Source organism: Trachymyrmex cornetzi, unplaced genomic scaffold, assembly GCF_001594075.2.
Source record: "Trachymyrmex cornetzi isolate Tcor2-1 unplaced genomic scaffold, Tcor1.1 scaffold129, whole genome shotgun sequence".
Taxonomy (NCBI): domain Eukaryota; kingdom Metazoa; phylum Arthropoda; class Insecta; order Hymenoptera; family Formicidae; genus Trachymyrmex; species Trachymyrmex cornetzi.
This window is the reverse complement of record NW_017295861.1, coordinates 2,155,870-2,168,595: the sequence shown is the minus strand read 5'-3', so window position 1 is coordinate 2,168,595 and position 12,726 is coordinate 2,155,870. Positions and strand designations below refer to the sequence as shown.

Genomic DNA, 12,726 nt, shown 5'->3' with positions numbered 1-12,726 from the left:
GTTACTGTTATTATTATTATAGCAGTAATAATCGTAATTATAGTAATATGTAATTATAGTTACAAATACCAAACATTTTTCTCTTAGTGTGGTTTAGTAAAAAAAAATTAATATTTAGTGGAACTATTAAAAAAATACAATCGCTTTAATGATTAATAAATCGAACAGATCCAACATTTTGTTTCTTGTTTCTGCAGCGAAAGGAAACGTACATCTCAAAGACTTAAGTAAAAAAAAAAATTATAAGTACGCCAAGTCTAGAGATACGTTTTGTGTGATTACAATCCATCAAAACTTGCACAATCAATTATTAAAAAAGAGCCCGATATATTTATCTAGTTTGCTCGTTGATATCAGAATTTCTTCATATTGCAGGATTGTGCGCGGTAAATTTAAATTATTATAATATAAGTTCAAACGGTGAACTATTTGTTACTATAAAACTATTTAATCCATAACGAGATCGTAAAAAGCCTAATACATAATTGAAAAGCACGGACAACGAGAATAAATAAGGAATACAGATTTCAATCGATTTTTATATATAATACATGCAGCAGAGTACGGTTTCTAATAGATTAAATATAATTCCCTGTTCACATTGTCTGCGGTTTTCAATTGTGTCTCTGGTTTAAATCATAATGACCCTAGAATATTGTCCTAATTTTTAAATATAATACAATAATCTGAAAATTTTAAAACTTCTAAAATTAATAACAAAAAACTTTAGTGAATCCCAAGAACTCACATGTATCTTCAGTGTCAAACAATGCATATTCCTATATAATTACGAATTAAATTCTCTCTCTCTCTCTCTCTCTCTCTCTCTCTCTCTCTCTCTCTCTGTAAATTTTATTTAAAAAAAATGCTTTTCATCAAAAAACGTTGCAACAATTATTTGACAGACCAATATGCTTAAATTGATTTTTTCTGTAAGCCTATGAGAGCAAATCGGAACACTTGCTATTGAGTGGATAAATTTCACATCCGTGAATAAAGTCGCCATGATAGGTGCATATATGTCACAACGCATATACATTGTGCGATATTTCCTACTTTTATAGTTTTTCGCATATACATTTCGCTCAATAATGTCGTCCATTGAAACAACCTGGTAACGCATTTGCTGTTTCGTCGTCGACGCGTTGCACGGGTAAAAAACGAGTTTCGCGTGTAGACCGAATACAATCGACATCGCTAGCGCAACGATGTACCGCCATGTTTGCATGTGGGTAGATATATATTGCATATAACCCGCATGACCGACAGTCACGTTCCTGTATTCGATACCGAAAACAAAATACAGCGAGCTATGTCCGAGAAACAGTCTCCGCATTGTCATATGCTAAAAATAATATTTTTCGATAAATATTCGCGAAATACCTGGGTTTTCTATAGGTTCGTACATGAGTAAAAAAAAACAGAAAGAAAAAACAAACGCGAGGAGATTACCGTGCTGTGTGCGCGTATATTAAAGTACACATGAAACCGAGAGGAGTAATGCAAACTAGTTTATATCATTAGTGGGATTGCAAAACGGAAAACGTTCAAAAGCGTATTTCGCTCTGCGACGTGGATGACGGTAATGCCATATGTTAATTCAACTGTATGAAAGACGACGAAGACGAGCAACAGGAAGCAAGAGTCCACTTGGTGTGTGCCCGTACATACACACATGATATAATATGCCGTGTGTGCACTGTACAAGTCAGTCGAGAATCCGCTGGCCGGCCATATAATTTTGTTTGTTTATGGTCGACGCGATGGTCGATTTTTCACCCTTAATGGACGCGCTTCAACTGACAAATGACCGCCGGCCGATCCTTTTTTCCGGACTGTCGTCCGGAGTAAGAGCGTCTGCGGCGTTGGCTTATGCCGCTTATTTAATGTCCGTTCTCGTAAATTTAGAGGTAGCGACTATGTCTACTGTACGTCTACGATGTGTGTATAAAATATAGAAGGTGGTCGCAGTGCGAAGCGAACTTGGTGATTTCGAGTATAAACTTGAGCTCTGCATCGCATATTTTTCTACCATGGTACCTACAATGTTTGCATTGCCTGGGATAGAATTTAAGCAATATTTTTTTCAAGTGCAAGATTTAGTTGTAAAGAAAGAAAAATAAAGACTGTATAAAAAGGATGACAAATGAAAACACGACACAAAAAATAATGCAATTAAAATTTAAGCGCGATTTTAATTTTAATGCTACTATCCTGTTAGATATTGAAGGAGCAATGCTAATTCAATCCTCTGAATTAAATAATATTTTGATATTTTTTACTTATATATACGTCAAAATGTGTAAATCAATCCATTTCCGTGGTTGAATTACTTAGTTTCAAAGTAAACACCATCCAAATTAATGTATATACTTAATAAATAATTAACCATATTTCAGTTCAATTTAATATATCGTATTTCTCGAATTAAATTATTGTTTAATTCCATTGTTTTAGTTAAATAAACGACATGTTAAGTAACAGCAGTGGCGATCTATAGAATGACAAAATAACAAATTGAGTGTAATTTGACATTATGAATTTAACAGTCTACAATTTGAATAATTTCAAAAATAAATTGTGTATGTATGAATAAAAATATTCGACTATACAGAACAAAATTAATTTCACTGGTAAAAATTACATTTTTCATATCAAAAAAATGCATTTTTATTGTAAAATGTCACGCGTGTATCCCTACAGTATCACCGACCGGTTAAAATTCTAAAAGAGTACACGACGCGAGGCGTATTTATAGAATAATTAAAACGGTGCGGATACACAAACTTGGCTCCCGGGGAATGTCGTATCGAGGATAAAAAGAGAAATGGGGATGAGAGAGCAGAGCGGGCGCGGGTGGCGCGCGAGACAAGGTGAGACAGGGTGAAGAACCCGTGAAAGTTTAATTTCGAGGCAGTATCGGCCGGCACAGTGCCCGTATACCACCGGGGCGGTGTTTAAGCTGCGTCGTTGCATCCAACACTAAATCATAAGATATTAGAGTGTTCCGGACTCTCCCCGCGCACTCCGGTTCGCCCTTCTCACGCGAATCCTTTTGCACCTCCGTGGCCCGGGCACGGGGTAGAACCAATTTTTCTCTCGGCTGTCGCGCCAAGTTATGAAGAAATGAAGCTACCCTGTACCCTGTCTGCCACCTGCTTCTTTAGTTTCTCTTCTTCCTACCTTCCGCCTTTACTCCACGGATACGTCAAGGGTCTTCCGTTTTTGTCACGTTCTCGCGACCAACCGGATGTTTACCTATCCCTTGGCCGAAGAAACGCGTCCGTTTCCATCTGGTAATACCCGTGTTTCCCGTCGACATCCATCTCAGTGGAATCCAATAAAATCAGACGAAAGTTAATGCTTGATATGTTACCGCCTTTCTCGCGCAACGTCAGCGGGAAAATATCGGTGGTGTCACAGTGAAAATTGCCCTCGAAGAAGAGACGCAGATCGTCATAGCAGACGGCGCCGATAGCATTTCGATAGTTTGCGTCGAGTAGATTTGAATTTTGATTCCGTTTGATTCCTATTTCTCTAAAAGGGGGCTTTCCTCTTAACGAGATAGAGGGAAGTTGCTGCTCCAGGGAGAAGTGTGATCTGCTTGGGGCTGAGAAAACGTGTAAAGAACAGATGAACGTAGCGATTACGCGTACGAGAGGCACTTAAATGGAACGGAGATAAAAATAATGGAGCTCTTTCGATCACTGGGCGCGCGATAAGAGAGGGTGGAATCGAGGCGTCGGAATAACAAAAAGATATTTGGTTCCGTGTTCCCGTCTCTATTCCTCCGCTGTGATTTCCATTATGACACACGGCAACGATCATTGTCAGTATAAACACAACGCGCATCGATTTGTGAATACATGCCTCTCTAAATCTGAATCAGTGGATAGTCACTAATTATCCAGTGGTATACTTGGCACTGATAATCAATAAAGTTCAACTAAAAAAGGAAAAATGTTTGAGCATTATATAACTAAAATATTGATATTTGCATGTTAATTTCAATTTTCCAATACCATATTCATTGAATTTAAGCACTAAAACAAGGTTAGTTAAATCACGTAATAAAGATTAGCTAGGTTAGAGATCTCACAGTTAATTCACTGATTAACAGTGTGGCATACTTGGCATTGATATCAGTGATTATCCACTGATTCAGATTTAACATGTGAAAAAGTTAAAAGAGGAAGAAACTTTCCCTGAGACTCTCAAAATAAACAATGAAAAATTTAGACAAATGAGAGTCAAACGCGGTAAATAGAGATCAATTAATCTTATAAATTATAATATACTTTCTGAATCTGAATCAGTAGATAGTCACTAATTACCCAGTGGCATACTTGGCACTGATAATCAGTAAAGTTCAACTAAAAAAGGAAGAATGTTTGAGTATTACACAATTAAAATACTGATATCTACACGTTAATTTCAATTTTCCAATACCATATTCATCGAATGTAAGCACTAAAACAAGATTAGTTAGATCACAAAATAAAGATTGGCTAGGTTAAGGGGATCTTACATTTAATTTACTGATTACCAGTGGCATACTTGGCACTAACATCAGTGATTATCCACTGATTCAGATTTAGAGAGTAATTTTAATACTCTTAAACAATAGTAATCGTCATACATAAAGTTTGAACGTTTCCATTCGCTTTAGGGTCTTCATCAGTGATATGTTTCTTCAATAATTTTTTCATGTCCCCTATTCCATCATAATGGATTAAAAGATCTAAAGTGAGATATAACCATTTGATTATAAATTTAATAAGTGAGACTTTCATAAGAAGATGAAAAACAAATTAACAAAGAAAAAAGTGTTTTAAGAAAATTGAGATAAAGTTACAGACCATTATAAATAAAAGACTTATAGTAATCAATATAATATACAGTAGTTGTTAGTTGGAAAAGAGACAAGAGTAAGACGAAAATATTATAATAGACTCTATCATAAATTTTGCATTTCGGTCGTAATGTAGCGTGCTTAATCGACGAACAGCGTTCGCCAACAGCTCGCGTGAGCGATGCTAAAATATTGTCTGACGTTTCGGAAGATGTCGGAAGATGGTATAATACATAGTATGTGCGTACGAGGCTAAAACTCGAAGCTCGAAAGACGTAAAGCACGGTACGAGGGAGGAGTTGGGTGTTTCGTTCGTCTCGCCCATTGTGCCAGCGCTATTAAATTAAATGCGGAAGAAACTACTTAATGCGCGTTCCATATGCAGATTCACGTCTCTGTCCCCGCTTCCACGCGGTCTCATACCCGCGAGATAATATGGCCTCTTTGTATCCATTTTATGACGCCCGTTGCCGTAAAGTCTTGGCAGCTACGGAACCTTAGGGTAAGAAAGTTACACCAGCTGCTTTCCCGTTCTTCCGACACAACGCCGTCGATGTATGAATAGACACATCTCCGGCCTCTCGTTTAATCGATTACCTACCCGGAGGACACTTAATTCGAGCGGTATTTCTGTTTACCGAAGGGATACGAGCGACGGCGACATCGAAAGCATCGCCAGGTTAAGCCGTGGAGTCCGCAGGATGACGGACAATGAGGCGGGGGCTGCGGGTAATCGGGGGGTTTTGTTTGCACGGAAAAGTACACATCGACACCGTGATCCGATAAAATCCTAATTAAATCGATTAGGAGAGCGCCACGACGGGGGTGTGCGAAGGGGGTGCTCTGACCGCTACTGGTAAACCGTCGACCGGAGATAATGCTATTGGAAACTTGCGTAACTGCAGGAGGACAAGCAGGTATATGGGAGGAGCTGGAAGGAGGAAGAGGTCGCGCTCGATAATATCGTAGACTTCGGATGTACGGGGTTGAAGGGTTCCATTACTGCCGATCGCGGGAGACTATTCGGATTAAATGGTGAGACCATGCGCTTGCCCGCGCGAATGTTTCCGTAAATTTCGTTGAGTATTCGTTACCTCCGAGATAATTTGCCACAATAAACGGCGCGGAATGAATAACGCAAATTCCCATTTCACTCAATCACTATAATATAAATTATATTTCGCAATCTAATCATTTCATCCTCTATTTTACTTCAGCCATTGTAAATATTAAAAGTTTTAATTACCGGTCTAATGAATGTATGAATTAATGTAAAAATAATATTTAATCTATTCGCAGTTTAATTTCAAACAAACTCATAAATTTTACGTACAAAGAAATAGGCCATTCTTAATTAATGTTACAAAATTTTCATAATTTCACACTTTTTGGCAAACAATTATAATCTAGACCTTTATAAAAATACAATTAATTATTGACTTAATAGAAAAAAAAGAATAAGCACATTACCAAATCGAATCTTGAAATGATGTGAAATATATGGTACAATGTATCTTCTTAACGCTTACTAATAAAACGTATAACACAAAATTGCTTAAAATTGAAGTTATTTATCTCTATTATATAATACTGATCACCAGGTAGTCCAAACTGATATTGAATTTTTTAAAGCTTATCTCCTTACTTTTAGCATAACAGATTGGACTCACTGATGATCACTGAAGGTATAGTTTAGCGTTCAGTGATCTCGTTTACTTGAAAATAAAGTTTATATTCTAGCGTTATAGTACCTATTATAATATAATGTTGTAGAATTAAGAGTATATTTTTTATACAATTAAATAATAATTTTTATATTTTCAGTTGGTCATGTAGTAAATTCTATAATTTAAATTAGAAACACTCCCATATTGAAAAGATTTTGAATTTCAATTTGTTAAATTTATAAAAAGATTTTTAAAAAACATAGAAACATAAAAACAAGAAATTTAATCAAATAAATGAACCGTTATGTATATCAAATGAGACAACGCATACATAATATCAAAGTTGAAAAATATTTACGTTCTTTTAGGTTTAATTTTAAACCCGAAAAAAGTTTCTACTCTTTCCTCTTTGCTCGAAATCACACGGCGAAAAATTTGGTCGCGCGATACCACGGCAAAGAAGGGTGAAAAAGGGCGAAAGAGGACGCGGTGGAACATGCAGGTAGAAGGGAATAGACCAGTGTTTATCGTACGATTGCCGGAGGCGGCTATTTTGGCGCTGCACTGTCACCGCGCTGCGCTGCACCGGAAATAAAAGGAAAACGTACTTCCGCCGCCGTTTCTACTACCGTAAGCGGAAAAGGCGAAATGTCGCGGAGCCATTATCCCACCGTCGGATTCTATTCACCGCCCCCAGTGCACTCTTTATACCCGTAAACGAATAAACCGGATGCAGTATCGAATTGCGTTTTACGAGTGATCTCCTCTCAACTTTACCGCGCTCCAAGCAAAATGATTCGATCCCCCCCCCCCTCCCTCTCTGTCTCTCTTTGCAGTATTATTTTTAGTTGATCGGATAAATTGCAATGTAAATTATTTTTCAGCTACTGGCTTTTAAATTGCAGAAAATCTTCAGTCTTTTTCCTTTCCCATATTTACTTTCAATTTACATAAGTTCAATTACCCTGTGGCAATAATAGTTCGATAGGATTAGCTACAAAAATAACTTTGAACATTTACTTTGAATATTTTTAAACTATGCCATGACACCATGAAAATCACCTTATACTAAAATATTTTTATTTATTTAATATTTTTTTGTAACTTATATTTTCAGGAATATATCTCACGGATTTTATATTAGGATAAAAATCAGACTATATCTGTGTCATAAAGATTAACTCTCTTCCAAGGGAACTATCTCTGTTTATGCCTATATTAAATCGTGTGGTAAGACTAAGTATTGGAAGTTACGACCTGAATATCGAAGAAGCGACAGCAGTTATATGAAGCTATCTAGAAATTACATCATGCACTAAAGATATAACCGTCACTCGCGTATTGACATATATCAAGAGATAATCAATGATCTGAGTCTCTCAAGACAGAAATTTTACGTTCAGAAAAAGAAGATCCTCAAGAACGTACATGTATCAAATTTTATGCTCTAATGTCATATGCGAACTTACCGATACGTCGCCCTATAAACAGTCACGAATTATAATCGCTACGGCGATGTTTCATGCGAAATGGCTACTTTCCTGTGATGTGCAACGTTTAACAGTTGATAACGATACGACCGCGAGTTGAATGCTGCACCGTTGTGCCATTTAAAAATACGATAAAAGCGAATTTTTCGCGGTAATACCGGGCGCACGATATACATGCGGAAGACCGACAACGTTACCGCGGAATTCAAATCGGTATCACGGTGGCAGAAAATTGAATTAATACACGAGACTATCGGCCTGTACGCTTCGTCCTTACTTAGCATACGAGACGTAACCGGCTTTAAATATGGCGCTACTTAATTATGCGCTGAGTAATAAACTGCACGCGCCGCGCTCGCGGCTGTAACGAGTCGCTCGTAAAAATGAGCGGCGAGATACAGAACAAACTTCTTCCTCCGCGTGTCAAGCGTTAATGGTGTCTCAAATTAGACACAATGTAAATGTTTCGCATAGAAACTGTCAGTTGTCATGAGCACTTTTCCGCGAGATTAAAAAACCTTTAATAAATTAATCCGATAAGCATTAGATACTGTATTTAATCCGGGAATAATCTGCCTGGAGTGTTTTTACACCCCAGTGGTAAAAGAATGTAAATTGTAAAATATTGTTTTTATATGGACATTGTTTAAAATATTTTCTCTTTTTTAGTAACTGTTCTTTACAAACTTTTAAATATACAATTCTATCGAAAACCCGCAATAAAAAAGTGTTACATCGTTAATTAAAATTTTTATTTTTCAGAAATACTGTCACAATAAACTACCGCAAATGTAAGTGACTTGAGACAGTGTAGGTAACTTGAGACAGCATATATACTTTTGTTAAATTCAATCATGGAATTCATCCATAAGTCACTAAAGAAAATTTAAAATTTAAACTTTCTTTAAAGACTCATGGATAAATATCACGATTAAATTTAACAAAAATACATGCTATCCCAAGTTACTTAAACTTGCGGTACTTATTTCGGTTATTCCATTTAATATTTATTTGGTTTATATTTATTTTATAAAAAAATTTAATTAAATCCATAATGTTCTCAAATATTAATAAATCGGAAAACAATCAATAATATATAAATATTATTAATAATAGTGATTTTAATTAGAATGTAGAAACACTACAGTAACGGATTAAGAAATACGATCTATTAATTATTCAATATTTCACTTATGTATATATATAAAGTAGAATACACAATTTCACGTTAAAAATAAAATATCTTTTATAGCAGCATGTCTATTTATGCTATTTAAATAAGTAATTCGATCAATGCACGACTAATATTGAATTTAAATCCCATTAAGTAACGCAAGTGATTCGAATAACTCAGATATTCATGGATTTAATCGATACGAAAATGTATATTAATAAAATGCATAATATCTCGGCCAAGAAATGAAGTTATCCAAATTTGCACACTGCGGCGCAAAAAGGACCAACAATGTTAGTATAAAAAGATCGCGACATCCGCCGGCTGTTTTATTCGCTCGGACTACGAGAGAACGAGAGACAGAAACTCTGGCTGAGATCTCTACGAGAAATTACTGACTGGGCGATGTCGAGATTTCTACTCGCGAAGGAAATATATCTGGACTGGCAGACGGGCCGCTTAAATTTTTTAAATACAGCTTCTCGCCTCGTTGCTCCGATCCTTTCTTGCCTCGCGTTCCCAGGAGTCGCTTCCACCCAGAGAATCCGCCCTGTAAAAAGTTTATCGTTTCGCCCAATGCATAGAGGTAAGGAAAATGGCAGGAGGGGGAGTAAACAACGAGTTAATTTGATGTTCCAGTATAGCGAAGCATGCCAGAAAATTGTTGCATTCAGCTGAGATGAGAAACATATTCAGAGAACGTGATGTTTTAATAAAATAATTCGATATAACAACTTAATTTAACAAAATAATTTTATATTCTTTCACATAGAAATTTATAAATATTTAACGCATGTTACGCCCCCATTTTACGAATCCTGCAATGGGTTTCTTTTAATGAATTTATAAAAGCATCTTAAACGCATCACTTGTTAAATAATATCTTTTAATTATTTGATTGAAAATTTCATGTATCAAACAGCCAGACATTAATTAGAAATTATAAGGCTTGCATGTATGTTCAGAATGATATAACCCTCGTAATTATCAGAGAGAGTGGCATAAATTGATGAATCTAATTATTAAAAGTACACCGCCGTGTAATGTGATAATTAAAATCCCAGAGATTCCATACGTTAGACCGTAAGGTGAATATTTTGAGGCTAGTTTAATATTCGATCTTATCGACCGCGGGTATTCCAGGAGGTCACTGCGGCGACCTGTAGTGACCTCGTTCGTAAAATCCTCTCTGGCCCTTTCCCGATCCATGACCCCCTTTCATCTCGTCTCGGTCGTTTCTTCTCTTTCTACTCGTGAGAACGAATATAAATACATAGAGTGTACATACGTATACGTGGATGCGCCGGTCATGGTGGAAACCTCGAGGAGACAGAAACGAAAAGGAAGAAGCGGTCTCGAAGGACTCGACAATGCGACAGCGTGGAGAAGGCAGCCTTTCCCCGCTGCCTACTGTCTTCCAGGACGAAGTAGACCGTGAAGGTTAGAGAAGATGCGAGATTGGAGGTACTGCAGGAGTCGTCGGGTTACAGGAGAGAGGAGTGAAAGAAGAAGAGAGACAACCGTTCGCGAAACGCTAGGGGTAACGAAGATCGCCGGATAAAAGCATCATGACTTAGTGATGAACTCACCTTTTACCAATCCTCGCGCACCCACAGCTCGGTTTCCGAGAACATAGTAGAGAGAATCTTACCTTCCCTCTCCGTGTTCCATCTGTAGGAAATCTAATTCGTACTACCGCGTTGTAACGCTCTTCAAAGAAGAGTTCGTCAGCGAGCTAAAGACGTTTCAGCAAGTGGACGCGATTGTCGAGCAAAGTGGAAGCGCTACTTCTCATTTAATCCCCAAAAACCCGTAAAAATGGAGATAATCTGGTTGGTAAGACGATTGTTTAGGGGGAACACAGACGATACATGTATAAGTATTTATTGAAATGGAAAATGTATCATGCGTTAGACAGAAAAAATCGTTTCAAAAGACGTTTATCGAGGAAAGCGAAAAATTGATCTTAGCGAAAAGAGATACAGCGACGTGAGATTTTTGGGGAACGGGTCGAAATTGACTTCGCGTACGTTCACGGAATATTCGAGTTCATCTCGTTATTAACGAATCACGCGCGAACGTGGGAACGTGAACGCGTTTGCAAGAAATACCGCTTATAATTATTGGGCGTCGCGCGGTGGTTCACCGCTGCGCCGCGCTGTGCCGATAATAAAACGTTTAATTAACCGTTCAGTATGGATTTGACGAAATTTATGATATATAACTTTCGCAGTATGAAACAAAGGGTGATCTCCCCTCCCGAGCTGCATACGTGACGTTAATAACGAACCCATGGCGATTCTCGTCACGGACTCTGAACCTCCGCCGTATGGAATAAACGTGCGAAGATCCGCGTGAGTGCGTGTCACATTTTCGACGTATGCCGTCCATGTACGTGAACGTACATACACGCCGGTGACTCCATTTATGAAGGAGATAGAGGAGGCTAATAAAGGTCACAGCGGGGTGCCTAATAAACTGTTGCGGCTTACAATGTATCCACGGTGTCGTCTATACAACGATCGAGCGTTACGTTGGAACTTGCAGACTTTCCTAGCCATGTATTTCGTATCGCCTCCAATATCGGCTGATATTACCCAATAAACGGTTCAAAGCGTTAGGTAATAACAACATAATAAATAATCAATCTGATTACGGTATTCGTAGAATGCCAGAGCTGCGCTGTCAAAACTAATAATGAGGAATTTCTGAGCGCAGATATAATAATGCATCACTGATGAACGGCATATGATTATTAATTTATTATATATATATGTATATACATATATATATATAGAGTACAATAATAAATCTGAGTATTGTCGATAAATTGTAAATAAACAATAAACATAAAACCAAATGGAATGCAATAATTGCAACTATCAGTATATATTATACTTTTCTTGTGTAGAAATTTGTTCAATCAAGGATCGGACAAATTATTATATCAATATAGGGCAAAAGTTCACGAGATACTTCAAAATAGTGAGAGTTCATTTAACTAGTTATGAATTGAAAAAATTCTGTTTAAAGAGAAACGAATCAATAGATTCTAATTATATCGATTCAAATTACAGTCAATCAATTGAACATTTGATTTTATCTCAAGAATTATAAAAGATTTAACTATAAAATTCTGAATTGTCCATTTTTCTATTAGAATTTTTATTAATGCACCTAGACTCTTTTTCTAGTGTTCGTTTCCTCTGTCGAATTATAAAAAAATAGATGGCAAATCAAAGGGAAAAAATCGTGCTTTTGGAAATTAGTCGCAAATAGATATCATTGTGATCATATAAAATAAGTATTCTGAAGAAATCAGGGCAGAAATCTGCCCGATAGCACAAAAGAAATTCTGCAAAAGATAATAGATTGTGAACCGCGGCGGAAATAATTCAATACCACGGAAGTCTAGTCAACCCAAATTGCAGGTTCAATTTTACCGACAAAATTACGACAAAATGATGAGAAAAAGCATTTCTCGCGGAAAAGAAGTTAAAATACAGGGGATAGAATGCAGACAAATGGAAGACGATCTTCGAT

General features: G+C 36.9%; 1 protein-coding gene across 7 annotated transcripts in view; it reads right to left on the bottom strand.

Moving 5' to 3' along the window:
• Window positions 1-12,726, bottom strand: part of Lar (tyrosine-protein phosphatase Lar) — a 335,402-nt gene that overhangs the window by 299,214 nt on the left and 23,462 nt on the right. The gene's annotated exons all lie outside the window — the stretch shown is intronic.